The 18,633-nt window shown below is 40.2% G+C and overlaps 1 long non-coding RNA gene across 1 annotated transcript; it reads left to right on the top strand.

The window, feature by feature from the left end:
* Nucleotides 1-781: 781 nt before the first annotated feature.
* LOC113956821 lies at nucleotides 782-8,122 on the top strand. Its single transcript, XR_003530960.1, has 2 exons — nucleotides 782-999; nucleotides 7,804-8,122. It is a non-coding gene; the product is annotated as an uncharacterized LOC113956821 (long non-coding RNA).
* The last annotated feature ends 10,511 nt before the right edge of the window (nucleotides 8,123-18,633 follow it).

The following is an 18,633-nucleotide window of genomic DNA, read 5'->3' as shown; positions in this document are numbered from 1 at the left end:
GAGCCAGGAAAGGGCCCTGGGGGTCCTGGTGGTGCCAGTTGTCCCTGAGTCAGCAGTGCCCTGGCAGCCAGGAGGGACATCCCTGTCCTGGGGCATCAGGGAGGGGATTGTCCCCCTCTGCTCTGCCCTGGAGCGGCCTCACCTCAACATTGGGGCAGTTTGGGGGGACACAATGTAGGGAAGGGATTGAACCATTGGAGAGTGTCCAAAGGAGGGCAAAGAAGATGGGGAAGGGCCTGGAGGGGCCATAAGAGGAGTAGCTGAGGGCACATGGCTTGTTCAGCTGGAGGAGAGGGGACAGAGGGCAGAGCTCACTGGGGTCTGCACCTTATTCACGAGGGGCAGCTCCAATCTCTGCTCTCTGTGAGCAGGGACAGACCCAGGGAATGGCTGGAGCTGTGTCAGGGCAGGTTCAGGTTTGATCTCAGCAAAAGGTTCTTCCCCCAGAGGCTGGTTGGGCCCTGCCCAGACTCCCCAGGGCAGTGGGCACAGCCCCAAGGCTGCCAGAGCTCCAGGAGGGTTTGGACAACACTCTGAGGGACAGGGTGGGATTGTTGGGGTGTCTGTGCAGGGCCAGGAGTTGGACTGGATGGACCTGTGGGTCCCTTCCAGCTCAGGATATTCTATAATTCTATGAACAAAACCTCAGAACTCCAACACAGACGCATTTCCTCAGAATGATTTATATTGTGTGGGAAGGTTAAACAACTAGTCAAACAGCACTTGTGCAATGTTTTCTTTTAACTTGTTTCTCGTGTACTTTACTTTTCTTTTTGCCATTAGAAAAGCTCAAAAAGTTTAGCAAACATACACCAGTTACAAAATTAGGCATAAATCTTGGAGCCACTGGACCCTCAATAGTACTCTGAAGGTTTTTGTTCCTTTGTCTGCTTAAGTGAGACATATGTCACCATCAATATTGCTATCCCTAAAAATATACTGCTCCATTACCTTCTTGATGAAGGAAGAAGAAAACACATGCCTTTCCTTCAGCAACAGGTGAGTTTCTAAGTTGTTTTAGAATGCTGTTTCTTTACTTGTAGACATAATTAACTATTTTTTTCCCTGTAGTTAATGACAGCTCTTTAGATGTCATTAAATATATTCACAAAGAACTGCTGTTGTACAGAACAAGTTATCCCAACATCATGAATTCAACTCCTGGTTTTGGTTTTCTTTCTAGAAAGTTAAGTTCATAAAAAAATGTTAAGCCTCAGGTGTTAGACTTAAATACAAAATAATCTGTAATAAAAGGCAGAAAATACTGATCCCTAATCAACTTTCTCACCCAATTACCTTTTTGTAAAGATAGTGATCTATAACAACTTTTTTGGTGATGTTTAGTTTAGTAAAAATGCCCACTCTCTCAGCTAATAAATGCTGTTTTCAACAGTTTTACCCTTAAGAAACGAAACACAAAATCTAGTGGAATAGCCAGTATCAGGATATGTTGCTTTGCCAGTAGAATTTTTGATACAGAAGGGCCAGGCAATGAAATTCCATATTTTTTCACATCAACATTAAATTGAACACAAGAAAATCTCCAAATTTATGGAGATTCAGAGGTATTGTTTGTAAATGTACAAAAGAAAATCCACTTAATGAAGCATCTACGAATTTTCCCACTATTAACCAGTTTTACCATCCTTAACTATTACTTTTGGAGGATAAAAAACAACAGTGAAAAAATAAGACATTGGATAAAAACCCAACTAAGAGCAATTTTGAGAACTCCGGGATCTCAAGCATGGAAAGGCTGATCATGGAAGCACTGCAGTGTGATTTTGGGAAAAGATACCCAAGCTTGACCTACATTACCCTTTAAGCTTCTAGAACTTTTCCTCACCCTTACATGATTTATAATGCATAAGTAATTTTAAGCTTTACAGCTCAGACTGCGCCTGCTCTTCCCTCTTGAGCCCCAGTATGTAGAGGCAGATGGAATTTCCTGAGGAGCAATTGCCTCTGCCATATAAACCCTTCTATAAACTGATATAGTCCATTTATTTTCAGGGAGTTAAGCAGTGTCAGGGTAGGGAGGCAGCAGAATGAGGATTTGAGACACTGAGGGCAATATTAAAGTATATTTGACTCAGACATTCAAGCAACTTCTTTCTTCCCTGCCTTCCCTATTTGACTCCAGGGAAAAAGGATGTTGTTAAAGGACAACAGTTCTGAGAACACAATAGAACCACCCTTATATGCAACTATTGATATGTACACTGATTGATTTCTGCTTATTCTGCCTAACAAAGTCATTCACTGAGTTGCTCTGATTTAAAATATTGCATTAATCAATAAGGTTGAGACACTAAGTTTCAGTAGAATTGAATTATAAGTAAAATAACTAAAGTTTGCCTTGTTTTCTTAAAGGAAGAGCAGAATTACATTGGATATTTGATTGCATTTTTTAGTAGGAAGGTGATTTTCCTCCTCCTCAAGAAAATAATTCAAATTCTGTGCAGTCTGAGTCAGCATTCTAGATCATGAAAAGAATTCAACACATCAGTCCATGTTTCTTATTCCATATTTCTTTTTACTGGCTTGATGTAAAGTGTTTTGCTAGATTTTCTTCCCCCAAGACACATCATCATTTGGCTCTTTGCCTTGTTTTTGCTGAACTAAAGAATCAATACCTGTATAAGCCAATTTTTAATTAATGAAGCTAGGTCTATACAGAGATTTTCCTGGGTTTAATATTTATATACATACACCAAAAAAAGTAATTATCCACTATAAGCCATATTCAAAGATTTCTGAAGTAAATTTTGATTTTCCTGAACTTTTGAATTACATCCTAGAAGCAAACATCACCAGAGATCTTACTCAGTCAAGTGGAAAAAAAGAGATCAATGCTCTTCTTTTCTCCCTTGGTTGGTCCATCCCTGACTGCAACAGCAAGAAAATCAAATGCTAAAGAAACAGGTGCTCTGATTTATCTAATGAGGGCTGTGGAAAATTATCTGTCCAAAATTTTAGATTAAGAATCAGTTAAGACTTAAGATGTAGAAAAACATACGGTTTTACAACAGATTTTTTTTGAAGAGTCTCAAAGAGATTGAAAATGTTACAATTTAAGATGTGGTCTGTGATAGAAGGCAGAAGACAGACTGGAGGGAAAGTGAAACAAGATCAACAAATCCAGTTCAAAAATACATCTTTCTCTCTCAAATATCCTTTGTTTTCATCTTTTAATACACACCGAATTAATTGGCTCAGGATTTGGGGTGCAATAAGATGGAGTTCTGTATGAGTAAGACTTGCTGAACTGTGAATGTTATTTCAAGGGGTGTCTCTGCTTGAAGAATAATTGCACTTTCAAATTACAGACCACCCAGTCCTTCTGTGGTATGAAACAGAGAAACAGAGACAAAATGTTCATGCAGAATATTAACAATGAGCTGGGTAATCAGACTGAGGAAGGAATAGCAGAATGTAAAGATTTTCCTTTTTTTATAACTTCTGGAGTTCTAGTCTAGAACCATCAACGTGCCTCAAGATATTCAAAACATTTTTCATTCTTATGTTGGGACAAAAAAAATCCTTTGGCGACATCCCAATACCTGAAGGGGCCGACAAGGAAGATGGAGAGAGACTATGGACAAGGGCCTGGAGTGACAGGACAAGGGGGAATGGTTTCACACTGACACAGTAGGGTTAGATGGGATATTGGGAAGGAATTCTTGGCTTTGAGGGTGGGGAGGCCCTGGCACAGGTTGCCCAGAGAAGCTGTGGCTGCCCCTGGATCCCTGGAAGTGTCCAAGGCCAGGTTGGATGGGCTTGGAGCAACCTGGGCTGGTGGAAGGTGTCCCTGCCCGTGGCAGGGGGGGACTGGATGATCTTTAAGGTCCCTTCCAACCCAACCCAGTCTGTGATTTGATGATATGTGTCAAGAAATAAAGGATGCTGTAGAAAAAAGCTCTGACAGTCTCTTTTGTCTCCTGTCACACTGGACCTGGAGCTCGATCCTGACCTCAGGCCTGCTCTGTGCCACTGGGGATTTAAACCCACCAACTCTGGTCTGACTTTCAGGCTCATCTCTCAGGCTGTGGAGAGTGACACACCGAGGACAAACATCTAAAATTCCACCTCTGCACAAAGGGGTGAAGGTCAGAATTTGAGCTGTGCACGCGGCTTTGGTGCCCACAAGGGTTAAGACAAATGATTCTCCACCATTGCAAGTTTGGCTGTGTCATGTCCCTGCAGAGAAACCCAATGGCAGGACACAGCTCCACGTGGAATTCTGCAAAGGTGCTCAAAGCAGGCTCTACATGCAGAACTTAAAACTGTCTTTGTATCAGATTTCCTCCTTCAGGCATACTGTGCAATGGGAGGGAAGCAGTTTTGTGTCAATTTACACAGGATTCAATAAAAGCAAATTAAAAATTGTTTCCTATTAAAATCGACACAAGTTTTCTATTATCATGAGTATTATTAACTGGAGATATATATGCCAGATCTTCTTTTAATTACAGACATATAACTTACACAAAGAGAAGTCATATCTTCCAAGTAATTACAGGCAGCTCTAAAGCATATTATTGTATTATTAAATTAAAAAATCCGCTAGTCGAAAGATCAGAAATTAAATATGGAATCATCCAGCACTCAAAGAAATAGTGGGCATAGACAGACATGAAATAAGCTAAATTACTCAGATTTAAAACAGTCTTCACACAGAAAAGAATTACATGCTGCAGCAGCGGTTTGCTGCAGTTTTCTAAATCAGATGTAGCTACCAGCAAACTATTCAACTCTCATTAAAGAGTACCAAGAAGCAAACCCAGTTTATCCCAAAGAACAGCAAACAACATTTTCCCCCCAGTGAAATCATTTCTGGAGAGATGCCCCATGCTCAGCGAGATGAGGAAAATGAACAACAGCATCATACAAGAAGAGTATCACGGATTAAGTAATATTGTCTAACTTCAGTTCTTCAGAACCTGTACAAGCATATGTGATTTAATCCCTCCTTTTCAAGCTGAGAACTCAGAATCCCTTCTACTGTCCAACGGTAGCAAGACAAAGTTGAAGAAAGAGGCACAGGCCCTACTCCAGGTGGATTAAACAGCCCTCTCGAGCCCTCATTAGTAAGATGCCAACAACCCAAGCCTGAATATTTTATCCACAGCTTTGTTCAGACCTCTGAAGAGACAAATCTGGCTGTGCAGTGGCCACAGAGCACAGAGACTCCTTGAAGTCAGGAGTCTTCCTTTACCTTGGCCTAAACTGCTCAGAAATTGTGCCATCCCATCACAAACCAGGTCAGCTTTCATTCTGCTCTCTAAGTCTGAATTAATGTTGAGCCTTAATAAGATGGAAAATAGTACAGATTAGAAAGAATCATAATGCATAAAACTGCATTTTGAGGTTGAGTTGGATGTAGACTTTAAGTGAGTTGTTACATATTTTACTGTAGATCTGGAGCAGGATATCCAGGAAGCATTTCAAAGGGAGTTCCAAGAGCCTTTTCTATATGACCATGGAGAGAGGCAAACAATTTAGGTAAAACACGTGCATTTACTAGATACATATTTAAAGTGTACATCTACTTTTATATCAATGTTTAAAGTTCAAAATACTGAAATGTTTTATCCTTTTTTCCCCCAACTGTTAGTTTCCAGTAGCGAACAGATCCACAAATGCCGTAACATTATAGGAATTATTCCTTTAATCAGATTTCCCTTCTAGTTTTGTAAGCTGAACAGGTTTAGCAATTTGTGATAAGTTCTGAACTTCTGCATGTTTATCTAAGCTGAACTCAAAGCAATCCTCTTGAAATCTGCCCTGCTACAAATGTGGAGTGCTGAAGATCTGCCTTGAGGTCCTGCAGCTTGCATGGAAGCCTCGAATTTGTGTTTTTATAAGTGACTTTCCCTGCTGTGTTTTCTTGTGATATCGTAGTTATGGCCTTTTTCGTAGATTCATTTTCCTCTTAATGTGGATAGAACTCCTATAAAACAAGATGTCTTTCTCTCCCTACATGTCAAAGCACACATGATGCCTTTTTCGTTGGTTTTTTCCCCCCCCAGTTATCTTTACACAGTAGAGCCACAACTCCAAACTGAAATTCCCAAGAGATTATTCAGCCTTAAACTACATGAGAAACTTTGCAATTTTAAGCAGGTATCAACTCCATTCATGACAAGGTTAAAAATAAATTTTACTAGTAACCTTAGCAAGTACTCTGCAAATTTAGAGGCTGATAAATTTTATAAGGCATGAACACCCCAGAAAGCTCTTGAAATGTCCATCCCCCCTCACAATGACCAGCTCTCTTTGGACACACATCAGTAGGAAAAGACACCACAAGTTTTAGCTGGATGACATAAGACAAAGGTTGTTCTGGTATCAAACATTTGCTGCATAAAACCTGTTTTGTTGTTTGGGGTTTTTTTCTGGCTAATTCAAAGTGTCATCAGAACGGATTACAGAGCAAAGGAAAGAGAAAGAGTGAGAGAGAGGAGGTAAATTAATTCCTCCATACCAGAAAGCCAGCTTTCAGTCAGCTTTTCCCTGGATGTTTGTATCTGCAAGCCTACCGAGGATTCCAGCAGAAGAAAGTCTATTAATTTTCCATGTACTTGTTGACGAAAAAGCTATCAGGATTATGGGTTGAATATTTCTAGAGTAGGGAAAGTAGGGGATGCAATTAATCTCTGTGAACTAAAATATACCTCTTTTCATTAATCTTTTATTGTAAATGAGCAAAGTAATTGAACCAGTACCACACTGTCAGAATAAATGCAATGCCAGTGGGATATGCATGAGAGAGCACATACTGATTGAGTATTAAATATCTAACGGCAATAATTTATGGTTCATTACCTCTTTTTGGAGTTCCTTAGTTGCAGAGTGCTTGAATTTTAAGCAGACAGACTTTCAGCAGAAACTGCTTTCAAAAGCTGAACATACCAAATGCTCAAAACCCTTGTCAATCTACTTAAAACTCAGTTTTGTACTCAGTTGAGCCAAACTCTGCACTGCCAGAAACATGCAGGCTATTTGCAGTTTGGATTAATGCAATTAAAGGTGTGGTCATGAGGATCAAGGATCATGTGCAAAATGAAATTCAGAGCTATGAACAGAGCATGGCACATAAGCAGGTCCCATGTAATAATTTTCAAATATCTTGTTACGTGTGTTCGTATAGGGAGAATTCATACAGGAGGCACAGCTTCATGCTGTTCCCTTAGATCCTGTCACTGGGAACAGGATCCCAGGGAATGACAGGAGCTCTGTTAGGGCAGGGTCAGGGTGGATCTCAGGCAAAGGTTCTTCCCCCAGAGGCTGGTTGGGCACTGACCAGGCTCCCCAGGGCAGTGGGCACAGCCCCAAGACTGCCAGAGCTCCAGGAGGGTTTGCACAATGCTCTGAGGGACAGGGTGAGATTGTTGGGGTGTCTGTGCAGGGCCAGGAGTTGGACTGGATGGTCCTTGTGGGTCCCTGCCAGCTCAGGATATTCTATGACTTCAAAAAGGCTAATTCCTAGATAAGGGAGCAAAGCATGGCCACTTAGAACACTGTGTTACACAGGATCACTCAGTTACCCCACCTGCTCAAGGGGAAAAAAAAAATCAGACATGGACTTGCCTAATTTTATGTATAAACAATGTTATGTCTTTATTCTGACTTGAGCATCCCTGACAGCATCAGTCACAGTGAATTGTGGCAGTGGTAAGAGTTAGTAATAGCCTGGCCTCTGTCCTTGGCACCCCTTTCATGGACTCTGAGCAGAATCACTTGCAGGGGAAAGATGTCACCTTTGCTAAATTGACACACCACGACCTTCTTCCCCAACAGGCCTCCTGACAGATTCCAGCTGTCTTGCTTTGACGGAAGCTTTCAAGGATCAAAGAAAAGATCAAACTGGAACGGGAAATAAACGTCTCAGTGTTTTTATACTCCCTTCATCTTGATTTCATAGGGGTGTAACTGATGAAATCTGAGGCAAACCAGACAGGAGTCAGCCCAAACACACCAATTTTAATCCTCTTTCTGAATTTTACTTTCTGTTGCCTACTGGAACTGGTCCTGGAATGCAGGCAGGGCTCCTGAGTCTATCTGTTCCCAGTGAATTCTGCTCATCTGTTGAAAATTAAACTGTCCTATTCAGACACTGCTCACTTGGCAACAGACTGCTCTGTTTACTGTTTATTGATTTTTGTTAACTGGGACTACAGAGAAGAAGCATTTCAGTTTCAAAGTCGTCCCAGAGGACACTGGCAGGTTACAATCACTTATACTGTAAAAAAGCTTCATGTTAATTGACTCTATATTTACATATTATGAATGCATATTTTAATCTGTTTTACATGAATAAGTCCTCCACAATGAAGATTTCATTTCCTTTTTTAAAACAACATAACTACTTGCCTTATTTGAAGAGGCAAATCTCTTCTAAATTGTTTTGACCTTTCCTTGTGTCCTTTCTTAAAGTCGAAGTTGTAGCTGCCTTCTCAGTTCAGGAATTTTTTATCTTAAAGCAAAGGGATGAACTGAACTTCAAACTGAAACCATTTCATTGTGCTCTTTCTAGTTTGGCAAGTCACCCTGTCTGTCTGTATTTGAAACAGCCAAATTCTTGACTAGCTCAACTAAACTATTTTTAGCCACAATAGACAAAAAGCTGATAATAGACCAACTTCAGCAATACACTGGAAAAAAGGACTCTGGTCAAACCCAGAAAGATATGGAGATATCCCAGACTAATAAAATAGGAAGGTCAGGACATTAATCTAGGATGGAATAGAACCAACCAAACATGGCACTCCTACTGCTGTTTAATATTTTGTCCTCAACCTTGGCAAAGTTTGTTCTCCTGCTGCACAAATCTTTACTTTGGAGCCTCCAAAGACAACCTGCATTAAGATGAAACACTTTCTTACCCACCTCTAATTTCATCACCATCAGATCAGGTCTCAATCAAGACTTCAATAAAATATTACCCACTTATCCAGCACAGTCTCTGGCCTCAAACCTTACTTTTAGGCAGAGAAAGTGCCTAAGTAAGTAGTCATCATCTCTACCCCATCCCCCAAATGTTTCTCTATGCTCTGCTATTTTCCAAGACCACAGTAAACACTGAAAGCCATCTCTGGATAGCTTCTGAAAACAGAGCCAGGCAAAGCTTTCCCCATGAAGTAGCTGCCTCCCTTGGCACAGTATCCATGCATTTTCATACATTATTAGCTCACACAGGACTCTGCTGCTGCCAAAGATAAATGCCTCCATCCTAAGGCCTCAGGTGAAGCCCTAATAAGGAGGCACCTTAAACATTTCTATTTGTCAGGCACCACATTTAAAGCTCTGCAATAAAACAATTAAGCATATTCACAGATGTGAACAGTGCAGCCCTGAGTGTTATTATTCCATTTCTCCATTCTCAAATCACTCTAATATTGCTCTAGTAAATGTGTGCTCTGGGGGCTTATCTGTTACTGTTCTATATCTTCCCAGCACCTTTGTAGCAATGTTCTTTTGTATTTGGAATTACACCCTGCAGAAATTACTTCCTGCCACCGAGACAGACCAATTCATTTTATGACTACAAATCTATATTAATGTCTTTTCTACTGTATTTAACGATGCAAGTCCTTCCACTTGTTACTTTTAAGCACATCAAGGCCTGGATTTCTGGAGACAGCAGTGCATACAAAGATCATAGTGGGGTTTATTGCCATTAGCAACTACCTGATGTTCCCGCGACCAATACAGTGAAAACATGTGTGTGTGTTACATTACAAAGTTAAATATAGATAAACAAACAAAAATCAGAGCCAGGCAACTGCAGTGGAACAGTTACAAAGAAATAGTTCCCATTTATATTTTTACTAAAAGCCAATCCAGCATCATAGCAGCAGAACAGAAGATAGCAGCAGAGTGCATATGGAATTTAATTTTGAATGATATTGAAAGGTCAGTACAGAATTGCTCAGCTCATATTTTTGTGAAGATAACATGTGTGAACTAGTTATTTCCTCCTTTTAACATATAATGACCTTGTCCTTTGATTTAATGAGAAAATTATACATGCTGCACTCAGATTTAACAAACTCTCCAGAATTAAAGATAAACCAAAGGAAGGGAAAAAAAATAAAAGAGGAATGAGATTGAGACCTCACACTTGCAACCCAACCATCTGGCAGAAGAAAGCCCAGAGATACCAACTCAATGACCTGTGGAGCCTGTGGTGTGACACATGCTGGAGCAGAGAGGGGGAAAAGCTGTGCAATAGCTCATCCTACCTCAGGTGCACTGACCTTATTAATGTGATATAATGTGAACAATGTACAGAGTTAAAGTGCCAAGTCACATATGTGCTGCTGGTAGCAAGGAATGGGAAAAGACAACAGTGCCTGAAACACTGAACTGTTATTATAACTTGAAAAGACTTCTATAATTTTAATTATATGAAGGTTGTTCAACCCATGTTAAGGCCATATGTCTCAATCCTAAAGATTCCAGCAGTATCCCATGTCACAAAGGAACAGTCATTTGTTCATTAAAAAATCTGATTTAAATATCAATTTTAGCATTTCAATTGTTCTTCTCAACACCTATAAAAACATTGAGACCTGGCACCCTTAAAGAATCTCTGCTAACGTACAGAAGTGGAAGAGTGAACTCCTAATTCTCTTTCTAGCTCTGCTACAGCCACTGCACACTCCTGACTACGTCTCTTTTGTTCTCTACCCTTTAGGCCTCTTCAAATTGCCATCATTCAAAAGATTTGAAATTTGTGTGGCTATAACATCCCTAGGACATGTAAGACAAACAACATAACACTGCAATTATCTGTGCCTGCTTCCCACTGGCAGCTGAAGAAATCCAGCTGGAGGTGCAGAAGTTCAAATAGATGGATAATTGCTTGAGTATTACTCTTCTCGCTTACTTTACAGGCTGAACCTGTGCAGGTGATGTTCTGGCATCGTTCACAAACCCTGAGCTGTTTGACAGGCACAGGGTGACCATTCTCTGGCTTGGGCCACAGACACATAAAGGTGCAGCTTTAAAAGAGAGATTTGTCCTTCCCTCCCAGTTTATTTCTTTGATTTTGTGCAGGTTTTTAGTTTCACAAGCACATTGAGTGGAGAGACAGATGAGATCAGAGAGGGATTTTTGCAGAGGAACAGTTCCACAGGGATCACCTGAGGGAATCCTTTAGAGGCTCCAGTGGCAGATACGGTTTTGAACAATGAATCTTTAGAATTGTTTAATGAATATTAGATAATATTAAATATACAGGTTACATCTGAAGCCTGACTAAAGCAACTGGATATTGAAATTTATTTTGCTTTGGAAAGAAATGAAAACAAGAACAAACTGAAGACTACTGAATTTATGTTGGTTCTCCTGATATTCCCCTTTGCTCACTTCAGAGCAAGTTACTCACAGGAATATAAAAACCTGCCCAAGACAAGCACTGGTTCCAATGACATGGAAAAGAATAACAGAGGAGACAAAAAGCCCTGCTCATCCTCTTCACAAGTATCAGCCTGATGCAAGCCTGTGTCACCTGAGTGAGGGATGAGCAAGGCCCAAAGCTCTGTACTATGGTTTTAGGGGTCCACAGACGAGTTCCTTGCTTATGATCTATCTTCCAAACAACCACAGCGTGGCACTGTGACATTCCAACTGCAAACGTGCACTTATTTCCCTCGAGCCGGGTGACAGCTCGTGACAGAACCCATAGAAAAGTACATGTGGTGGATGACAGGTCCTCTGAAACAGCTGCTTTGTTCTCCAGCTCTGCTCCCATCAGTCTCCATCACTTACAACCATGGCCAAGGCCAGGTTCCCAGTCCACACTCTGCTGGGGTCCCATTTTGCTGGGAAAGCAAGGGTGCAACCCTGAGTGCTGGGTTACTGCCGGGAGCTGCTGTGCTTTGGGATTGTGGAAAGGGAATAAAGCAGACTGCTTTTCCTTAGTTCTGAGAAAAGCACCATCTACTGCTAATGTTTGATATTCAGGGAAACACTTCTGACAAACCAATATTTTCTACTAGAAAAATAAAAAAAAATTACCAAAGAGTTCCACCCTCAACATCCACATGGACACCAAAGAGTCCTGTCCTGCTCCAAAAAGTATTACTGTACCATTGTAAAACATTTTATAAGGGGGTCTCGAATTCTGAAGCAAATTTGTACTTGTAGATCATGGGGTAAAACAAAACAATCACTTATCATTCTCTAAACAGTTTAAAATAAATATTACAGCCAGCAAGAAACTATTTATTATAGAAAGTGTTACACAGGTTTTGTTGACTGGAGTCCAGCCAAGACCTTCTAAAATGGGGGTCTTTTGTTGGTTTGGGGCTTTTTTTTTTCCATTTTAAAATAATATAAACTCATGAAAGGCTGCAGTCCTTCAGTCCAGGTCTCTAAAGGTGGCCTGAATTGTCACAAAGCTGTTCTGGGGCCTGTCACAGCACCACTTCATGTATCCCATGGCTCTCCATTGAAATACTGATCAAGTCTGGCCCTACTGAATTTTTACAATTAAAGTTTCAAGGTGACATGCTATGGCATAACATTAGGCATAGATTTCATTTGTCCTTCATTAATAATCAACCTTACAGTCAAATATCCATTAACATGAACTGCATAATAAAATCAACAACAATTTCAAATGAATTCCCATATGAACAAAACATCTCAAATGCTTAATATTTCACACTCCTCTTTCACCAGATACAGTTCAGTAGCAGCCTAGGTCTTTGAAATCTTCATAATGCTTTTTATCTTTTGAAATGAAACATTTCCCTTAGACTTTCATATCACCCTTATTACTTTACATCGGTGCCAAGTCAATTCCCTTTCTGGATTACATCTTTTCTCTCATATCTCCTTTACTATTTAACAAACAAATTCCTTTCTCTGGATCTTCTCTGGGTATTTACTAACAAAAAAAGACACTGTTCTAAATGAAATTAGCAGAATCAGATCCTAAGGTAGCCCTCCTCTGCTGCACAGGATGACATGTCCAATAAGTAAAAATTCAGAGATAGAAATGCATCAAACAAGCAAAATTAACAGTTGGCCTTCTATATATAACTTAACTTGGCAATGTAGGCCCACTGGTGTACTGAATTATTATGAAAATAATCCATCAACAATGCAAATTTATGTCTCTTTCACTGTCCTTTAGATTTTTTTCCCCCCTAAGCAGTAAAGATTCAACCCACCATGCACAGTTAATCTGGCACTATGCTGGTCAGGAACACAACAGCTCCAAAGAACAAAAATCCCAGCAATAATCATCATTAATAAAGAAAATTTTCCCCAATTGTGACTGGAGCCTTTAAAGATCTCAGCTTTAGCTACTTTTTATGGATGTGAGCAGTGTGATTGCTTGTATTCTGCAGAGTAGAGGTGACTTTGTCATGCTCAAAATCTGCGCTTTTTGATGTTAACTAACTTCCTATAAAACCCTGTGAATGCCAGATAAGGAGGCTTTTACCTGAGAGCAGCTAAGTCTGATAAGTGAGGTGTTTGATTAAGCTCAACTAAGATTAGGAGAAAGTTATTGATGCCTTATCTCAAAAGGACTATTCAGTTAGACAGCTATCTCAGGAAGGAGCCCTCCTTTTTCTCTACTTGACAAAGCCAGAATCCAACCATTTTAAATCCAATCCACTTACAGAACCCAGACAATACTATTCATTTACTAGAGTTGAAGTTGCTGCATTTCTATAGCAGATTAGGACAATATTTATTACAAGATCCAGAGCAGTAAATATGGAATTCTCAACCATTGAACATTTTAGACAAAAAAGATTTCCCAACATTTCTCCATCTTGAGACGAAAGCACATAATTTTTAAATTACTGCTTCCATTACATAATACTCCCCTGAACATAATGCAAAGCAATTTCCCAGTACTTTATAAAATCTATTCCTTTAGGCTACCATTTACATCCCAGGAATTACAGCCATACTGAGCGATTGTATGGAGAGCATTAATATGTAAAGTGGGACACAGAACTTCAGCAATTAGAAAACTCTGCACTCATAAAACCCCACCCCGTCCCTCTCATGTGCCCTTTTGCAGTGGAAGCAGAAATGCACCCCCTCTCCTCACTGATGGCTCTTTGGAGTGCTGGCTGGTTTATCATTATAAGTTTGGAAGTCTCCTGCTGCTTAGACAGCACAGGCAACTCCAGGAGAGAAGAGTCCTGGATGCCAGGAGTGTTTTGTGAAAATATTGACACAGTTGAACATGGAGAGAACAAAGTCCCAGACCCTGAGCCACTATGTTGTACGAGTAAAATGTCTCCTGCCCTCCCTGCAGTCCAGGGTGCCCCAAAAATGGACTGAGCCATGGTCTGCACACCTCTGTGCTCAGCTCTCCTTGTCACATCCCTGCCCCTCCAGTTTCCTGCTCAGGGTATCTGCTCATTGCAGATCTCGTACCAAGGTGCCTGGTTCTCAAAATATTGCTCATCTAATGAGCAGGTTTCTTCTGCACACTTCAGTATGGGTTTGAGTGGCCCCAACTTCTAAGGAACCTGATTCATTATTGCTGGAATGATGTGAGACCACACTTGGACTTTTACTGAACTTGACCTTCTCTCTCTCCTTCTGTAAATTGCCTGACACACCGCTGGAAGTACACAGACTTAGTCAAGAAATTGTAATTATCAAAATGTATGAAACTGGAGATACAATTTGCACTTGTTCATCACACCATTTCGTTTCCACACTGTTGTATTTTTTCTCATTTTAATTGAGTTACTATGCTGCAAATTAGAGTCACATAGCATTCCTGCTTTATTGTTCTTGCTTAAAGCAAGAACAATACCTCATCTGTGAGGTATCCCACTGAAATAGCTCAAATCTCCCTGTAAGGGATATTTAACTTTCCTTGCTAATCCTGACTGCAATAGCTAATTTAACGAAGGTTTACTATTAGTCCTGTATTATTTTCCAGACTGTGCCTACTTCCATCATGCAAAAGGGAATGCTAAAAAACCCAGCCTAATATTGCAGCTATCTGTTGTGAACAGACTTTTGAGATCATAATGAAAAAAATGCAGATATGATCTCTGGAATTTGTGCAGGTAAGCAAACTAAACAAAGCTAGGTATTGCTGTATTTATCTAGCACAAATATGTATGTTCCCCACATATGAAAAGAAAGTATTGATTTGCTACTGATACAATCTCTGTTTCCTCCAAGCACTACTGGCTTAAAGCCCTTTCTGGAGTATACTCTTGTTGATCATCAAATACAGCACATTCCTACATCAGCAGCGTAGGAGGCAAGATTATTCCTCTGAGAATTACTGTATTCAAGAGGCAAGTGATAATATCATCACAAAATAGACAAGTTACATTTAAAATTAAATAAAATAATGCACCAGAGGCTTCTGCATCTCCTAATGCTTTTTTATTTCCCAAACTTGTCTCCAGCTGGATCAGGCAGAACAGTGCTTTAGTTCCATGAATTTTTAATTTGATTTCATCAAAACTGTGGTGAATTCTTCCTACCTTTTCCCTATGCAGACTTAAAAACAGCTTAGTGAATTTGTACAGCCAGACATACTAAAGTAGGCTCAAAACTCCAGATGAAAGCTTTGGTTTCACCTGTCAGTAAATAAACATTCTTTTGGCAAGGCAGGAAATTCACTTGTTGGCAAATTCCATTCCCATGCTTCATTCATTTTGTAAGAGGTTGTTGGGCTTAAAGGTATTTCAGCATCTTCCTGCCTTGAAGAAAAATGTCACCCACGAACCACTTCACCATTATTAAAAATCTGCACTACATCCAGGTCATAGATTCACAGAGGGGTTTGGGATGGAAGGGACCTTAAAGATCATCCAGTTCCACTCCCTGCCATGGGCAGGTCCACCTTCCACCAGCCCAGGTTGCTCCAAGCCCCATCCAACCTGGCCTTGGACACTTCCAGGGATCCAGGGGCAGCCACAGTTTCTCTGGGCAACCTGTGCCAGGGCCTCCCCACCCTCACAGGGAACAATTTCTTCCATATAACCAACCTAAATTTCCTCTCTTTCAGTTTGAAGCCATTCCCTCTTGTCCTCTCACTCCAATTCCTGATGAACAGTCCCTCTCCAGCTCCCTTGTAGCCCCTTTAGGTCCTGGAAGGTGCTGTGAGGTCTCCACAGCCTTCTCCTCTCTGGAATGAAGAGCCCCAGCTCTCCCAGCCTGTTTCCATAGGGGAGCTCATCAGCTCCACATGCAGCACTGAGTTGTACAACCAGTTATTGTCCAAGAAATGGTCATTCTGAACAGTGCATTATTTGCTGTTCTGCACTGAGTTGACTCTCTTTCTGAACACAAAACCTTCCCAAGAAGGAACTATTCTTTTAGCACCACCATTATGGTGACACTTGCCACTGTGAGAACTACCAGGGACTCTGAATTTCATGAAGTGCAGGGCTGTACTAAAGTGCTCTAAAGAATGCAGAGGGTTTCCATAGTATTTATTTGATAAATACAGTTTAGGCTTAATTTCTCCATTCACTCCTTCCTCCTCCTGGAGAGGTAGAAGTTAATACATTTTGCATGCAAGCAGGAACTATTTTGGTTAGTATGAAGAAACTATTTCAGACTGTCAGCATGCATCTAAGGGAGCCTTGAGACAGAGTGGAAGACAAATTGACCAAATGTTGATTTATAACAACAGTCAGCCAGGGAAGGCAGAAATGTGAAAACAGTGCAAGCAGAGTGTGAAACCCAAACCTGAACTGTCAGGAAACTGAAAGAACAACCAGATGCTTTCTGCAGTGACATAAATTGAAGCAGAAGTCACCAGGCAGAGATATAAGCAGTGCTACCACAACACGTAAATAATCTGACTTACTCTAAAAGAGTTGTTCTGTTGTGCTGAAACCAACTGCTGGTTGCACAAATCACATCCCCTCTCAGACACAAACAGGGTAGAACAAGCATTCTTCAGAGAGGGGAAACTATGTCACAGAGTTGGAGTGTTCTCTCCTGCTAGAAATGTAATCTAGGACAAAGAAATTGTCATATTCAGGGTCTGAAAGAATGCCAGTGGATTAGAGAGCAGCTCCTGCTGGCACTGCTCTTTCAATTTATCCCCAAGTATCACATGAGCATTATTGTTAGTGCTTCCATTCTGCAACAAGAGATGAAGAAATTGGTCACAGACCAGCTAGAGACCATTCAAACAAATGAGCAGGCTAAAAACTACAGTGGCAATAAGTCCTTGGTGTACCTATCACAGCATTACATGATGCATGAATTTATATTGAGTTCTGCAGCTGACTGTGCTTTTATTATTCCTGTAAGTCAACAACAATCATTAAGCAATAATCAGTTAAAATATCTGCAGTTTTCTGCGTTTCAGAGCACAGAACTGATATATTCTATGCTCATATCACATTGCAAGTTAGTCTTTTAAAGTGAAGTTTATACACAGGAACCTAATTAAGTTTATTCTGAAATAATGGTATCATTACCAAATACTCAAGACCAAAGCTTCTAAGTATGTGAACACTGGTATGGAAAAGAGTTTCTCCAAAAGCTATAATCTGCATGGAACACTTCTGGGGTCATCATGCACTAATAAGTCTGCTTAACCTCACCTATACTATTTCTATTATTAAAAAAAGAAATTGTACTGTACAAGTCTTAACATCAAAAATGCACCTAAAAATTTAATCTCCAAGCTCTTCTCAAAGGATAACATACATTGATCAACTGAATTAGTTATTACCTTTGTGCAACAAAGCAAAAAAACCCACTCATTTTCCTCAAACAGTTCAAACTTGGAGAAAGGCATCAGACTCTACAGGGAAACATCTTCTCTCAAAGCAAATACCAATTCAGTCAACAAGAGCAAAGTAACACAATACTTGGATATATCTCAACTTCTTTCCCACTTGTTTACTTTGTTCATGCTTTAATGCAAGAAATAAATGATACTTTCTCTCTAGGCTTTTTTCACACAGAAACACAAATATACAAAGCATTATTGGGAAAAGAGAACACGCTGCAATCTAAGTGTATTTTAGCACTACAGAGCCTTTTTCACCTTGCCAAAAAATATACACTCTACAGAGACATGAAGCAAGATAAGGGGGGGGAAAAAGGTATCACGTTGAGGTACGAGATAAAGGTCAGCAAATCACATGAGCATTCTTATGTCAAGACTGAGCCACGGGGTAAATTACTCTGAGCCCCACAGAGTGTCTACAGAAAGTTGTTTGGAGATTCAAAAACAGTCTGCTGGCAGAGGGGTGGAAGTCAAAACCATGAACTCAATCACTCCCAAGTAGATAATAAAAAAAAATAAAATAAAAAAAAATCCCAGCAAAGCTTGAAAATATTCACCAACAGAAGAGAAGAACGTGCTCATTTCATCCACTTTCTGTAAGCAGTGATGTAATACACACAAAACTTAGTGGAATGTTTTCCATGTCTGCATGGAAACTTTTCAGAACAATCATATCACAAATCAAAAGTTCTCTCTACCTCATCACCTCAAACTAAAAATAAGCCCATCTACTTCTGAGACACCTTTTTGTTGTTTCTAGTGCTCCTTGTTGTCTTTTGAATGCTTCAATTTTGTCATCAGGTTTGTTTTGGCAGGTAGATTCATTTACAGCTTTGAGAGTAGTTTCAACTGTTTTATTCTTTTCCCCT

The sequence above is a fragment of the Corapipo altera genome, unplaced genomic scaffold, assembly GCF_003945725.1.
Source record: "Corapipo altera isolate COAL_440 unplaced genomic scaffold, ASM394572v1 140b, whole genome shotgun sequence".
Taxonomy (NCBI): Eukaryota; Metazoa; Chordata; class Aves; order Passeriformes; family Pipridae; genus Corapipo; species Corapipo altera.
Note: the sequence above shows the minus strand (reverse complement) of the source record. Positions and strands in the feature narration are given on the sequence as shown.